The sequence below is a fragment of the Carassius auratus genome, chromosome 2 (genome assembly GCF_003368295.1).
Source record: "Carassius auratus strain Wakin chromosome 2, ASM336829v1, whole genome shotgun sequence".
Lineage (NCBI taxonomy): Eukaryota > Metazoa > Chordata > Actinopteri > Cypriniformes > Cyprinidae > Carassius > Carassius auratus.
The window spans coordinates 17,651,214-17,667,225 of NC_039244.1; the positions used below are offsets into that span (position 1 = coordinate 17,651,214).

The window sequence follows — 16,012 nt, forward strand, 5'->3', positions numbered from 1 at the left end:
TAGCCCTGTTACGAGTTGGCATCTCTTCAACTTTCCCCCCAAGAAACCAAACCAGAATGTTTTCTGAAATTCCAGGCTGTCCATCTGATGCTCAGCTGACTCTGCTGGATTAGTCAGGAGAATGATCCATCCCAGAAGTAGGAGTTTGTTCTACAGAAGAATGAGTAATACATTCCATTCTCCGACACTCTACAGAGTATTTGTACCTCCTCCCTGTTGGGAATGTGCTCCATCTGTGCGGGACATGCCTCCCAGTTTGTATTACCATCCTATCTGCTCTCAATGTTATTTTTTCTCACTTGTCGGCTCGCACACAGTTTCCTCCTGTTTGTTTGGCTGCTCAGCGTGTATCATCAGCGAGTGCATACTTTCCCTATTGCGGAGTGTGTGATTTTTTCCCCCCGCTGTCCTTAGTCAGGAGCACACTGTTTTTTAATGGCTTTCCTGATGAGCTAGGACACTTTTCCCACGAGGCTGGTGTGAGACCATATTCTTGTCTATTCACTCTTTCCTCTCATTGTTCTGTGAGAAGAGCAACTTCTGATGACTTCCTACCAATAACTCTGCGTGTGTGACCCATAATTCCAGAGCACTACCTCGATGAACGGCCGCTGTAATGTAGACCAAACACCATATGTTCACTAGATTTCCAACTGCTGCCTAGATTCTGACTTCACAAGGTTAGTAAAAACAAGCACAAACAGACAAAAGAGTTTGCAAATGCTAGTTTGAGGTTACATACTATGATAGTTTTAATGACAAATGCATAGTTGAAAGTTTTAATTAAAAAAATGGAACCAGCAGACCATAAATGGCAATATGGAAAACATGAAAATAGCTTGTGGGCACTAGTTTTATTAACATGAGAATTTAATATGAACTTATATTAAAAATGTATCAAGTACATGTACATTAATATAAAACTAAAGTTATTTTTTAACTGTAATATATTATTATTATTATTATACATTTATAAAATAATATTAATATTAATTCCTACATCCTCATATCGGAAGCATGTTTTTGGACTTATCTCTTCTGTGACTCCACACAGCTATAGCTCACATTCTGACATCTATTTTTTCCATATATACTGATTTTCATCAGAAAACTGATGACATGAATAAGCGCAGCCTTGAATCTGCAGATGGCAGCAGTAACTTGTGAGACACTGTAAATCCATATGGTGACCCAATATACCGATTATAATAGAGGACGAAGAGCATAAGAATCTTCTCAGTCCTGTTTTATGTCTACAGATCTGATATTGGGCTCAATGTCACACTTACGTGTCATCTGATGCCACAGGTCCATCTGTTTTAATGATTTATTGAGCCACGCGCGCAGCAGATGCCGTCATTGTTAACGGAAGGACCCTCCGCATGAAAAGACTGCTTCCAAGGAGGGCTTCCTGATGGGATGAGGTCTACTCAACGACATTTACCAGCAGCGAGATAAAAAAAAAAAGACCATACAAGAAAAGAGAATCAAATTTAAAGCGCCTTTTCACATTTTCCTTACCACTTATATTCGCGATCAGACAGATGCAGTTTTTCTGCAATTTACACACTGATGAAAATTTTGCAAAAAGCAGGGATGGGAGTTCACTGCAAAAAAAAAAAAAAAAAAAATCACAGGTAAATATAAAGAAATGGCAATTAACATATTTGAATCTGTTTACAATCTTATCGTTTAGAATTTCAAATTGTATACATGTATATTTTTTACAGTATAACAGTTTAAATCAGCCCTTGTTCTCCGTGTACTCGGAAATCAGCAGCTGAAAACAAACTCAAATTCAGAATTTTTGGGTGAAGTGTCCCTTTAAGGATCTGCTGGTGTTTAAGGTGCTGTGAACTGCTCTGTGGGTGGGATCGGGCTGCAGGATGGTGGCAGTGCTCCAGCTGTCCTTGTGTAATCATATTACTGTAATTAGGTAGTGTACTCCCTAATCCACTTCAGTCAAAACACTGGCCTGTGTCTGACTCACCCTTATGCGCCTCGGTCATCAATTACCAGCAGGCAGATATATTCTCTTCTCTAGCAGCTCTAGCTCATCAATTCTGTGTGTGGATTAATCCAAAGGTTTATTTAAGGGTTAGCCCCATGTATCGTTCTGTTTTCACCTTAATGTCTCTTTAAACTGTGCAAATTTACAAACAGATGATTTATGTGACTCTTCTTTCTCTATAGTCTGGTGAAGGCATAATTAGAGATTATAATAAACATGGAAGAAAATGATTTTGTCACACAAATCCTTTTCATTTTTACCATTATGTTGTTTCCTGGTTTTCAATCTGAAGGGTATTTGAGAGTGTTTAAAGGTGTGTCAAAGTTGTCTGGGGTTAGAGTTCATGTGTGAGGCCTGCAGGTGGAGCAACAGCACTATCTTAAACACCATCTATAGGGAACGCCTTATGTCAGACACTATATGAATGTATAAGTGCTCTGCTCATTTGATACACTACAACACTTGGTCTTCGTGCATATGGATTCTCAGAGAGACACAGTCAATCTAGAGGACACACTCTGCTCTTGTGAGGGAAAATCACCAGATCTCCCATTCTATATCACGTCTCTGTCATGATTAATAATCAATCATCTCCAGTGATTTCACATTAACTGACCTAGACTAAAATTCTCTTTTCATATGTCTGCAAGAAGAGGGAAGGATAAAACGAATGCTGAGTTTATGGTTGCACAGCACTTTTTTGTGCTTAGATCAAATTAAAAGAGAGCCATTTATCTTTATCTCATCTGTCCATCTTACCTGATTAGCATCTATCTTCTTAAGCTATGTTTTTTCAATAAAATGACTAAAGTATGCATACTACAAAAAAAAAACAAAAAAAAAAAAAATTACGCACATTGAATTGCATACAATACAATTCAAAGGTTTGTGGTGTTTAAAAAATGACATTTATTAAGTATGCATTAAATTGACCAAAAGAAGAGACATTTATAACATCACACATACAAAAATCAATTTCACAATATTGCTGTACTTTCGAACTTTCTATTCATCAAATAACCCTGAAAAATAGTATCATGGTGCCCATTAAAAAAATTAAACAGGCACAACTTTTAACATAATGGTGATAATAACGTAATACAACATTGATGAAAAAGCATATTAGAATGATTTCTGAAAGATCACGTGACGGTATATTTTAAAATATATAAAAAAAGAAAACAGTTATTTTAAAATGTAATATTTAACATTCTCTAATATTATTATTATTATTTTTAAGGAAAAACTGATTTTACATAATTCAGTCAATTTCTTGTAAAAGTTGCCGAGATATGGTGTTACAAATTTTTTTTTGTGTCTGGTGAATCAAATATATTTTCTTTAATTAGCAGTTAGCAGGAAGCAGCACTTCCTAATACACATTCAGCAACAGTCTGCTATGAATAATCATACTTTGTATAACTAGGCAAACAATAGTTCCCCTCCGAGCAACGCTCTGCATGCATGTGGCCAGCCCTTATGTCAACAAACAGCCTCATTAACTCTAATATGATTTCCTCTGGTATTTCTCTCTTTCTTTCCTTTATTTGGCCACACAACGATGGGGGCAAAGTGCAAAAGATATTTGGAGACTAGCGATTACAGCTCAATCCTGGAAGCTGTCATTGTTGTCAGTGGCTGGCCTTGCTCCATGACCCTGCTCTCTGGCTCAACTCTTGCTGTCTCTGAACGAACATTGGGCAAACAGTTCTGTCTCACTGGCTGGTCTCTTTAAAACAAACATGAGGATGAGTAAATGATGACAGAACTGATCTTTTTGGGTAATCTATCCCATTAAGATGTAAACCACCATACTCGAACGGTTTATATTTTGTTTAAAACAGGAGCGAAATGAAATGAAATGAGGGTTCCTCAGAGCCACCGTTAATCTCATATTAGTCAGACGTCCTGGATTATTGATGATATTTTCTCAACATTATCAAAGATGTGTCTGTGTGACTCATTATTATTGGAATGTTAAAGAAATTATTAAGCTCATAGTTTTCTTAGCACTCAAACCAGCCCAATTCATATCCATCCCAAATTGTCTTTAAACATTAACCCGAGTCTTTGATTGATTAACTTCGCTGATCAATTTCAGATCAGGATGGGCATTTTAAGAAGAGTCTTTCTTCCTCAGAAATATAGCAGAACCTTACAATGACAAAAAAGTTAATTTTCCAACACTAAATCTAATAAAACGTCACAAAACTCGAATTCACAGACAAAATATGTAGTTAGAGCACTTTGCCTTGGGACAGCAATATGAGGCCTGCCTTCTGAGTACATGAGTCATAAATCAGAAGTGCTTAGGTGGAAGGTTTTTTCACAGCTTGAAGGTACCACACTGAGTCCTCGGGATCTCCCACGGTCACAGTGAATGACTCCAGCGGGCTGCCAATTCAACACAAGGTTAAATAAACAAGACCAGCCTGCTGATAGATGAAGAAAAACACTCCTCCTGGAGTCAGTAGTAGTCTGCGACAGTTGAAGTTATGGTTGCGCAAGTAAGGAACTTCGCAGACGGCTTTGGCAACAAAGGCAGTATTATGCGGAGAGGGCCAGAGAGGGCTGCATTCATAGATAAAGAGGTAGTCAGATGCTCAGAGAGACCTGTGGCTCTTTTTTTTTCTTCTTTCAGTCTTTATCCAGATGACTGGAAATGGAAACAGAGCCATGTGCGCACATGCACTGAATTTCAACTCTCAAAGCTAGCATGCCTTCACTTCCCAGGATGTGTTGGAGGCCGAGCGGAGGTCATTCTTCACCTCTGTGTGAGGTGAGTTCAAACACAACAGAGGGCTTTTATGGGGTTACCAACATCACACTCTCATTCGGTCATTACATGACAAATAGTGCACAATGCTGGACCTGTGCCCTCCGTCCCGGGAGATGTCAGGAACCCTGGGAATATGATGGGCCAACTCTTTCACAACAGATCCTTCTCATTCATATGTGGAGGAATGTTCTAGTGCAAACATCTGCACTTGAGCGATTCAGGTGATTCATAATGAAGCATTACAGAGATCCTCCAGCACACTTTCCTTCATGATTATATGTGGTTACTCTACTCACAGATCTGTCATCCTCATATCAAGTCTGTTTCATGATCAGTAGTCATCAATCATTCCTAATGATTTCACATTAACTGACCTAGACTGGGATTTTCTTTCCATTTATCTGTAAGAAGGGGGTGGTGAACTGATGCAGTAAAGTTGATGAAAATCCTGCTAAAATATTGATGAAACATGAGATTATGATTGCAAAGCACTTTCCATATGTGCTTAGATCAGAATAAATAAGTCTGTTAGAATCTGTCCACCTATAATCTGTTTTACCTCCATCTTGTTATCCATTTTTCAGTACAACAGTAATTAATGTTAAATATAATAAACAGTACAAACACCATTCTGATGTTGTTTTATACAACCGTTCAGTTAACAAGTTAAAATCAGGTAACTTACACAAAACAGAATACAGCCAGTTACTTTGTCGTTTTTTTCCCTCCGCTAGTAAAAATATTTCCAAACAAAGCCACAACTGTCACAGAGTGAATCATCTATTCTAAGCAAATCAGTCGAGTAAATGATTGAGTAAGTTTTGTTTCTGAATGATTAAGTCGATTGAATGATGCAATGACTCGCTCATGAAGACAGTCACTTGTTTTGCTTATAATTGAATCTGTGTTTTTGAAATGAATCAGTATGGGAGAATGCACACACATTTACTTTGTTTCCTTGCATTGTGTAAAATCAAATATTATTCCGTCAGAAACAAAGACTTCCTTTAATGCATGTGAATGATTGAAATTGGATTAACCAGGCAAACAATAGTTTCCTTTTGAGCAACCCTTTGCCATGTGGCCAGTCCTTATGTCAACAAATGGCATTTAATATGATTTGCTCACGTGTTTTTCCTTCCTTTTCCTAATTTTCACACAAACAGATGGGCAGAGTGCAGAGTGAAAGAGATGATGTCCTTCAGAAGAGCACTAAAGCTCAGGAGGGCTGTATTGACAGAAGATAAACAGAAGGTTTTGCTCACTCACTGGTTTTAAATGAAGCAGATATGAGATGAATGTATATTTGAAAATGCACATACGCTATATATTCGTACATATGCACATGTTCTCAGGGTCCCATACAGTCCCTCTCGCTCTCCATGAACATAATGCTTCAATTCAGAACTGAAGAATTTACCATGCACTTTTTCAGCTGTAACTCTACACCACACACATCTCCCTTCATCCTTCGCTTCTCAGTTACAGATTTCTTGAATAATTATGAGCTTTTATTGTGCTATCAACTTACTTTAGAAGTCCCCTTTTGAGACAGGAGCCGTCTTTCACAGAAACGAATCATATTGGCCCATTACAGACACTTGAGGGATCATGACTTCCTTATGTTTACTGAAATTGATACAATGAAAGAAAAGAGCAATGTGTGTGTGCCTCATATGAAAATCTATACTCTAATCGAATCCTATGGCACAGATTTTATTTGATGCCAGTGATTCAGTCTTTTATACTAGATTTCTTGAACACTAATTCGAAGGGATAAAACGTCAAGCTCTCTAGGCTAAATACAGTTATTCCAAAATCATGGAAAATCATTCAATTTTCTCAGTTTGAGTAACGAAAGTATAATGCAACACTACTCATTTTTTCAATGCATGCTCTGCATCAAACCATTTATTATGTTTGTTGAATTATCATTTAGGATTAAGGAATAGAAAGATTAAGGTGTTTTTCCATAAAAACCATGTACAAAAAAATACACATGCAAACTTATACAATCGACTGCATAACAGCGTATAAAACATGCTTTCACTTTTACATAAAACTGAGCATTTATCTCTTAACTAAGTAAACTAAAACGAAACTGTCACTTCTGTTAGTGAGTCAACAGTCTTTTAACGAGTCTGAGAAAAGCAGACGCTGTGTAAACTCTGTAATCCATAAGTTGTGAAATCACATACTGAATTGCCGAATATGCCATATCTTCAAAGAGGAGCAATGAATTGAGCTTTAAAGTGCCGCAGGTACAATAAAGAGATAAAGGTTCCTAAGTTCACTAGACTTCACTGAAATGTATCAAGTAGTACAACCTAGTACATTTTAGGTATGGTTACATATATATATATTTTTAAGAACAACTGCTTTGGATTGATTTAGATATGTAAGACTTAATATGAGTGTGAATTTAATCACGAGAAATGGACCTGCTGTGGTTTAGTACTATAATTGACTTTTCTACTAGTCATTTAAATTTTCTGATTTAACAGATAAAAGTGTACTACACCTCCCATCATTAAAAGTCACACACCAAATCTTGGTCTTGCCCCATTTTAAGCTAAAAAATTGAAATCTGAAATAAACAAGCACTGAACAGTCATCACCTGTTTCTTTTCTAATCAGCCAATTGTTAAGGATACTGTCAAAGCTTAACCTTATTGGATGCAGATGCATGTGCATGAATGTATGAATTACTGTATGTTCAGATGTAACTAAAACTCTTTTTTTAAGTGCCTTCTCCTTTGCTCCTACGTGCATGAAAGGGGGAGGGAGGTCTTCATCTTATCCATGGGAGTTTCCCTTTGGCGCTAACATGGTGGGATTCCTGGAATTGCACTCATTTTGAAACTTAACTGCCAGTGTGACAGGTGTGCCCATGGTATATGGGTAACGGCTCACTTTGAAACCCTTTCTGTGTAAGCCTGACAGGATGTGAAGGGCCTCACAGTCTGGGAAAGTATTCTGTGCTGTCACACTAGAACATATATGTTTCAAACATTACAACATGTTTCAGGAAACATGAGACATTTCTTGTAAATGTTTAAGGTATTAACATACTGTACATATGTGCTGTTATATATAGATGTACTGTACACAATATACAGCATATACAGTGGCTTCCAAAAAGTGAGATATAAATCTAATTCAAACCTGGAAAAAATTAGTTAAGAAAAAAAAGAAAAGAAAAAAATCAAGTTTTGGTAAGTCTCTTATTATATAAGCATTCTCTATTATGTTCATCAGGTTTTAAACAAGCTATAACAAAAGGGATACCAAATATGATTCAACGTAGGTTTCAAAGCAGTCATTATTTTTCATTATTTAATTATTATTTATTCTGTTTGGTGTCACTAAATATATTAAATTAAAATTCTGTGATGAAGCGGACAGCACAATACATAATTTGTGTCTTGATCAATCTGATCACTTTGTATTCTTAAAATTCCTCTTGCTCGTCACTCAAAGCTTCATTAGACCCCTGAAAATGTATTTTGCCACACACTTATTTTTATAAAATATCCACTGTTCCATTTTAAAACAGTATGATGCTAACTTGTATCTGCTGTCAGTGGAGATCATTTGTTGGAAATTCTGATATGGAAAATGTGCTATCCAATGCACCAGAGGATATGAAATGAAGTGCAATTATATACCAAAATGATCCACAAAAACACTGCAGAACACCGTTATTTTACTACATATGGCTAGTGAAAGCTAAACACAACCTTCATTTCACTACAATGCTGCATTGAAAGCAAAGCGATGTGTAAGTTGATGAAGAGAATCTGAAATCAAAACAAAGGATGAGTGTGTGGGTTATGTAACTGTGATTATGGGGCATTAAAGTAATCTGCTCCACACTGTTTACTGCAGACGGAGCAGCTGCTCACAATCGTCTGAAGACTCATAAGAGAGGAACAGCGGTAATGTGTTACACTGAAACAGACAGAAATACATATACAGCTCGATTATAACGCCAATGTGCTATTGAGACAACACTCTGTAATGCTACGGCAGTCAACAATTGCTCATGGCATCTCACTAAACATGCCCCCTTGCTATAAACACATGCTTATCTCTGCCTTTAATGAACATACAATACCACATTAAAGTCCATTCACATCTCACAAAGTCCTGTGTGAGCAAGGCCCAGGATTAGGTCTGTCTCATCTCATTACAGCCCATGTTTAATGGTAGATGCTTAGGGTTTCCAGGTCAACATACCATATAGTTTATCCATGACCCTGTCTGCCCAGTCAAAACTCTGTTTACACACACCCCGGCACCTCAGGGTGACTAACAATGGGATTTTATGGTCCTAAAGGAACTTTTGTTTTATCACTGGCCAGCTTCAACTATGACAGCTGGACTTTATGTGTCTGCCATTATGGAGAACTGCCATCTGTTCAGACCTAAAACATCTTGGGTCAAAGCATTCTGAAAGAGTCTAGGCTTTTCTGTATCATTACTTTTCATACTCTGGAGCCCTGGTGAGCATAATACACTTAATTTAACAAACGCATGCAGACAGTTTAATCAAATTTAAAACAAAAATATTAAACCATGCACAATTCAATATACAATATCATCCAATGTGATCATTTTAAAAGGCTCTATCCAATACGGTACTGATATATTGTGCATCCCTACTAACAAAAATATAAAACGGCCAAAAATAGTGTTTGGAACAATATTCATAAAGTGATGAAGGTATGTCTAACGATGTGTCTGTTGGTTGCTGTTCCAGCTGCTTGGGGAAACTACCTGGCCCAGTTTTAGGTTGCTGTTCACTGGCAGGATGACTTTATCCTCTCGGCTCAACTTTACATGTCTGGGAGGGCCGATAACAGCTGGAAAAAGAAATCCAGCTCTTCCAATAACATGGAACGTCAGCGCTGCTTGTGTCTGGAGCCATTTAGATGGCAGAACAGCAGAACCACTGTTGCAGGCCAAATAAAACAAGACACTGATAGTGTGACAATAGAGGAAAACTGTTACACCCCTTTAACTCCTGCTCTCATAACTCTAGTTTTGTTACAGATGAAGCATAGCAATATGACTCCCATGCAGAACAGTGCCTAATCACTTCTCTGTCAGGCAAAGATTGCTGAGAGACAGCAACAAATAGTGTATCTATGAGTCAGCAGTGACAGAGGTACAGTATCAAGTTATCCACAGTCAGACAGATCAAGTAAAGTCAACTGTCTGTGGTGGTAATGAGCAAAGTATGGAGTTTTAAGCCATTAAGCAGGGCTGACCTCAAGGCTAGAGTTCATAGAGGCTTCTGGCAGCTGTGGGAGTTAAATGGATTGAGTATCAAATGTGAGCAGTCAAAAAGCACATCTTAGAAATGAACCGCCCTACTTCCTCAATGAAGTGAAATGCGATATATGGCAAAGGGCTTCTTTGAAATACTGCTGAGAAAAGTTAAACTGTCAGTGTGGGTGGTGCGCTGTTGGAATAACATTCTCATTTGCATTTAATGTGGTAGGAACAGTTTGTGCCAAATCATTTGAAATAATTCAAATATTAAAATTCAGAATAATCTCTCACCGAATTTTCTGTGAAAATTCTGAGAATGAATACTGCGAATTGCCATGACACACACACAGTGGCCACAATAAGCAAATCAGACTTAAAGGTACAGGTTAGGACCTGCCACTAGAGGGCGCACTGCCAAAACAATAACAATCGCGTGGTTTGATGATGCTAAGGAGGAAAATGGAACGATGGGATTTGTTGTCTTCTACCCAAGCGCTGACGGCCATCAATCAGACCGAAAGATAAATCATGGATTTAACTGATGAGGTAAAGTTTTATAAATGTTGTGTTTGATGTCATAATTTTATTATACTGAATTAGACCCGAGCAATGGAAGGTTTACAACTACATTTTTAGTCATAGATGTTAGAATATTTTTCCAATTCGATGGTGTGATAACACAGCACAGTTTCAAGTTTTTCAATCGGTTTCATATCAGTCAGATGTTGTTGTTCAACAAATATATACACTCGTGTACATTCAAACACAATAATTGGGCATACATAGCAAACATGAGTTCAACGATTTGCACGAGTAGATTACATACAAAGTCAATGCAAAGACGCAATCAGACACATCCTCGCGTGGGTCTAGAGACTCGATGCCCTGCTTTTGGGCGTATGCCCCATAATACTAGTCTTGTTGAGAGCGTACGTTTTCTGTAAAGATACCAATCAAAACACAAGCGAGATCAGCATCTCTTTCTAGTTGAAGGTTGTCACGAAGCTCTCTCCATCTAGAAAATGCAACACCGATATTGATCCTCGCTCTTTATCTCCTCTTGTCCCAACCTCTTCCTGGGTCATTTGTTTGGCCCTTAAGCTCACGTTTACAGGAGCTGTCCTTGTCGACAGAACCAGCGGCAGACGGTAAACAGTAATTATGTTCAATAAATAAACAGTAATTATGTTCCATAAATAAATAACACAGTCCACCATAAAATGTGTACTTTTAAAAATATGTAAGTGTCAATGTTACAGATATCGTTTATTAGTTTTAAAATGATAAAACAATAGATTTTAAAATGATGTGTAGAAAAGTGAAGTTAATGCTGGGAAAAGGTCTAGCATTTGTTTGCAGATGCCCTTTGGCTTGATATTGTGGTGCCACTAAAGTGTCCTTGAACGACAATTAACTGAAAGCATTTTAGCACTTTCATATGCAAATAGGCCATCAGTAGAAGCTGTATCGGAATACTTTGTACTATATAAGAGCGCGGCAGATCTACTAGACCATATATGGCATTTCCTTCCTAGGTAAATTTTGTATCAGTGCCAGGCACATAACAGGCTGTGAATGTGTGCCAAGAGAAAGCAGGAAATCACTCATATATCTTAAAGATAAGAAAGGTTCGGCATTTTGGGTACACAAAGAACAAAGCGCAGCTGTCACGGCTGTTTCCTGCATGTGCCCTCTGCCATTGCTGTCTAATATTGTTATCTTCTGTTGTCAAGTACACATTATCAGACAGGTTTACTCAACTGAGCTGTGAAATTACATTTACAGTATGTCACACTTGCACGTGATTCTATTGAATCTGCACATCTGTATCCAGGTCAGAGTTTCCTTAAATGTGCCGAATGAGGAATATGCTGGAATATGTTAACTTTATTTTTACGAGCAAAATAAGCAAAGTCATGCCAAAAGTGCTACAGAGAAAAAATAAAACACTAAAAACATATATAGCGGTATATCAGCACATGCCCACGCATGCCGCTCTTTGATCATACTTCTAAACTATGTTCCATCAAGATAAGGAGCTAAGTAGCAATACAATACTTGTCAAAGATATTTACAGCCATGCCGTGAAATAAACAATGGGACAGAACGAAAAAGGGCCCTTGAGGCACTCAGTGTGTCAATAGTGAGCATGCGATCAAATATATGTTATATAGCAGATGTTGAAGATCAAAATGATCTTAGAGGCATGTCGTTGACTGATGGAAAACAACCCAACCCAATGCAATCCAAACCAAACCTCTGAAATGACAAAGAAGTCTTGTGACCATACTGGCCTCTTGTGAACTTTTTTTTCTTCTTCTTTTTTTCCAGAGCTCCAGCTACTGTGTGCCACATGTTTGATTCTTTATACTTTCGTGGTCAGCCCTCATGAGGACCACCCTCCAGTCATCTTATCCATAATTGTTTGCAGGTTCAGTCTGAAAGTGGTATTCATCATCATAACCCCCGTCAGAGTTGGTCAAAACTGCCAACACCGATACTGGTGAGTGTGATTTGCAGATATCAGATGTGCAGTTTGAAAAGCTATCTTTAAGTGTAATTTTCATCATGCTGCAGTATATATAAAAAAACATGGATTTTATTGTGTCAAGCTAAATAACGAAAACGTTTTTTTTACAGTATCTCCCAGGAATTAAATATAAACTCAAGGCCTCTTGTTTTACACAAAACTAGTTTAGGGAACATGAACAAGCTGGCAGTTGGTCAGTGTGCTCCTTTATAATGCTTATGACAGTCACAGCAGTAGGTGTCTTCTGTAATTGCTCCATATAAAAAGACAACCGCCCCACATTGTATGTAATGTACTCTGAAATTGTCAGAAGCACAACATGTCCACTGCCATGGAACAATGGGTCCAAGCATTGTGAATTTAATTTCGTTTGGAGTGAATTAGCCCCCCCCCCCCATCCTCATTGTGTGACAACAGGGTGCTCAAAAACCAAAGAACACAGGTAAAAGTGAACCATCGGTTTACTTGAAATCAGAGGTCATTGAATTAATGTGCCAATCTAGATAGGGGACAAGACAACAGAGAATGTACTGTGAACTATGAATCATAACAATTATTGCTTTATCTTCTTACCTTGTTTGGATCCCAGCTTTTTATTGGTAGTTTAAGATGGTCAGGTGAGTAAATAAAGGTCATTTTCTGTTGTTGCCTTTTATGTTTTGGCTTGAAACAAGGACATCAAAGAAATGTTTTGTCTCGTGCTGTGACTTCACAGACGCTACAAAATGACAGTGGCACAAAATTGATTCTACAGACGTCTAGGTGATGAAGTCAGTGCTGTGAAATTAAAAATGGATAAGTTCATCTGGGGTTTACTGGAACTCTAATCAGCAGGGATTAGGGCTATAGGGTTTAAACAATGTATTTATAAATCCTTATGTTCTTTATAATAATCATTTTAAACTGGGCTTGCAAAATCTCATTCTATTGTACATGCAACCTGGAACATGCACAATATGGCATGTGTGTGGCATATGGCAAATAGGAGCTCTGTGTATTGACTGTGACAGTGACACTTAACCATATTCTGGCAAAAAAAAAACACTCACTTTAATTAAAGAGGAGCAGATAAAGCTATCGGATACCCCACTTAGCACTGCTCTGACACCTAAAGCCTGCTGCCATTATGGATATTAAATAGCTGTGCTTCTCTTGATCTGGTTTCATTAAACCGTAAAACAATTGCTAGTTAGCAACAAACAATAGTTAGCGACATTTAGGCTCCCACAAAAGTACAAAAAATGTTAGGTTGCATCTGACTGAGAATTAATTTTACTCTTAATTTTTTCAAGCAGATATTCAAAGCATACATGATGTATTACTATATGTATAAAAATGCTAAAATTACTATACAAAATGCCAGTAAAAGAAAATGTATAATAAATATGCTAATAAGATATAACGTGAATTCTTACAGATGAACTAGTTTTGGTGCTCCATTGAACGCCCCTGGCAAAACAAAATAAACAACAACAACAAACTTCTCCCCAATAATGTGAGACTTATTTGTGAGCTTAATTTCCATAACTCTTAAACAAAAACAGAGTGAGTTGGTTCACAGAAGTGGGTGAATGTTAACTCAACAGTTAATGGCCCTACTAATTTTTTTCAGCCAATCAGAACACAATCAGTTAGGAATTTCTGTGTGGTTGGTGCTGAAGCTGCCCTTGACAGTGAATTAGCTCTTTCTCACTTTCAGTTCACACTGAAGAACTCTACAAATGTAGTGTGGTCTGCACAAAGACTGTGATTGTTGCTCATGGTTAAGGTTTACGTTCTTCCTACTACAATCTTCGTTATTTGCTGCCAAAGGTGTTGCAATACATGACACGTAATCTGTGAGAAATGCCACAGGAAAGCATTTAATTGATCACTCCTCTTTGTAAACAAGAAGTGTGACAAACCCACAAAAGTAGGTGGTAAGATTTCGGCTGTGAATAGGTGTGACATCCCCTACATTACCACACTCTCAACTTGGTAAATGGGCTGAAGTCAACAATGAAGTGGAGAGTGGTTTGACTAGCGAAATCCCCCTCCTCTGAACCAAAAGTGTGAATTTTAAAATGATAGTTCAACCAAAAATGGAATTGTTCCAAACCTGTATGACTTAATTTCATCTGTGGAACACAAAAGAAGACTGTCCCCTTATGGGTGTCATCTTTCAGATGTTCATGTCTATTTACCAACATGAAGTCTAAACCAAATTTACCCTTGGGGACAGTCTAGATAGACTAGACTAGACTAGAACTGAAAATGGCCTTTTTATGGATTGATATAGTCTCTACATGCTGTATTATGTTCATGAGCATCAGCATGTAAGCAGCAGTGACTAACATCTAGACTTAGATTTTGAGTTTAGATTTTGAAACGGGTCATTATAGGATGTTTTTCTTTCAGAGAGAGTTGATGGGATACACTGTGGGATGTGTCAGAAAACACTTAAGCCCCTTTCACACTGCACGTCGGACCCGCAATATTTCCGAAACATTGCTGGGTCGCCTTCTGTGTGAAAGCAATCACGTCCCGGAATTGATTACCGAATTGAACCCGGGTCGGGGACCTAGTAACATTGCGGGGTTCGACCCAGTACGAGCGCTGTGTGAACAAAAGCCAGATCTAATTCCATGTCGAAGTGATGACGCGTGTTATCGCGCGGCTCTTTTACCGGCTGTTTTGAAGGAAGCTCAACGTTCGCGACGAAAACAAATGTGCAAACTGTAATGAAGCAGAGATCAGTTAGTTCTTCACTTTCCGCGCTGACGCAGAGATTGTTTATTTGCTTCAGTGAAAGTATAACGTGCCTAGCGTTGTCGACTTGTACATTGTGTGTGAAAGCACGAGCATATACCAGGTCATCACTGGCAGTGTGCAAGTGCAAAATCTAGAGACCAGGGAACAATTGCAGGAACACTTTACCTCTGTATTTGCCGGAACGGCAGTGTGAAAGGGTCTTTAGAGAGACAAAAAAGAAATCTCCTCGCTTGTTGACTTTAATCTGCAAGGGAGAGAGAGAGACTGAAACAGTTTAATTGGTATTTCTTGAATACATCAATGAATAACTTCATAGCAGTACTTCTAGAGAATTTCCAGAGCTTCTATTAAGTGCACTTCCTGCTCTGTTTAGCATCTCTCCATTCAGTGTCCCATCCTCTGTGCCTGTGGCCTGGGCTGAGCTCACTAAACTGTGTGGTCCAAGGTCACAAATGTGATTTACAGCAACCAGAGAGAGGAGCCTCCTTCTCAGAAAGCGGAGAACACATACTGCATCCATGTGAGAGAGCCATTAGTGTGCTTGCTGTTTATCTGAAGCAGAGGTATGAGCGTGTGAGACTGTGGAAAGAGCACAGGAAAATATGCATCATGAATACTAGCTTACAACTGAGCTGTGTTACGAGTTTAATTGCACTACTGTTGT

The 16,012-nt window shown here is 38.1% G+C and overlaps 1 protein-coding gene across 1 annotated transcript in view; it reads left to right on the forward strand.

Annotated features, from left to right (window-relative positions):
- LOC113118562 (nuclear receptor-binding protein 2-like) overlaps window positions 1–16,012 on the forward strand; it is a 465,395-nt gene that overhangs the window by 330,523 nt on the left and 118,860 nt on the right. The gene's annotated exons all lie outside the window — the stretch shown is intronic.